The sequence below is a fragment of the Cystoisospora suis genome (assembly GCF_002600585.1).
Source record: "Cystoisospora suis strain Wien I chromosome Unknown contig_4762, whole genome shotgun sequence".
Taxonomy (NCBI): domain Eukaryota; phylum Apicomplexa; class Conoidasida; order Eucoccidiorida; family Sarcocystidae; genus Cystoisospora; species Cystoisospora suis.
The window spans coordinates 5,075-6,250 of NW_027157554.1; the positions used below are offsets into that span (position 1 = coordinate 5,075).

General features: G+C 39.9%; 1 annotated feature.

Annotated features, from left to right (window-relative positions):
• Window positions 1-887: 887 nt before the first annotated feature.
• Window positions 888-959: a sequence feature (Short protein (CSUI_008503, PHJ17679.1) was converted to a misc_feature.).
• Window positions 960-1,176: the final 217 nt, after the last annotated feature.

Genomic DNA, 1,176 nt, shown 5'->3' on the forward strand with positions numbered 1-1,176 from the left:
GCGGCAACGGGGGCCGAGGGAAGGTTTGAGAACTAAGGGTCGGGACATCCAGGGATTAGGGAGGAGGATAATCAGCCGGTGGTTAAAGGGGAGTAGGGGCAGGAGAAGAAAGGTAAGATGGAGAGAAAGAGAAGATAGAGAAAGAGGAAGGGAAGTAAGAGAGTCAAGGGAGAAAGACGGGTCATGAAGACCCCAAACCAGAAAAGAAAAAATCGAAGTTTCCTTCTCTTCCTTCTTGCGTATAGCCATACACATATAGAAATATATACAATTATACACATATATATCTATATAGATATATATATATATATATGTATCAATAGATAGATATATAGATAGATAGAGAGATGGATGTATGTAGGGATGTTTGTGGCTGATCTCTTGGCAGGATTTCTTCTTCTTTTTCTTCTTCCCTCAGCTCGATGAGAGAGAGACGCAAGAAAAAGAAAGAAGTGAAAAGAAGAAGAAGAAGCCAACGGGAGCAGCAGAAGCAGCAGCATACTAATACTACAACTACCACAAGCAAAGAAGAAGAAGAAGAGTAAGCCAAACACCACCTATCTCTTTCACACTTCTTCTTCCTCTTCTTAACCGTCACAAGAAAGGAGGGTCAAGAAATCCCTTTTCATTCATTCAATCTTTCTTTTCTTCTCTTTTTCTCTCTCTTGATCTTAAGACAAAGACGGGTCTTCTTCTTCTTCTTTCCCACTACTACTGCACCTGTCTATAATCTACTCGTCCACATAGCGGTGTAAGTAGAAGCTTCATTCATGATCTATCATCGTAGTGTATCATATAGATAGAAAAGACGAAGATCATATAGATAGATAAGAAGAAGAAAATAACTTAAAGGAGGACGCAGCAGAGGATGGATGGATGAATTTCTCCTCGCTCTCTGTCTCACTACTCATTGACTCCTTCGCTGAATGAAAAAGAAAGAAGAAAAACGAGCGAAGCATTTCAAGCAGAGAAGGAAGAGAAAGAAGAAACGAAAGAAAAGAACAAAGTGGATCTATGCACTTGCCTATATGCTTTGATACTTTGGGCAATCCACGTCTGCTTCAAGATTCTTTATCTTCGTCTTCTTTCTTTGATCTCTGAGACTTCTCTTCTCCGTTCTTCTTCTTTTTTGTCTCGATGTATATCATCTTCCTTCTAACTTTCCTTCTCGGGTCT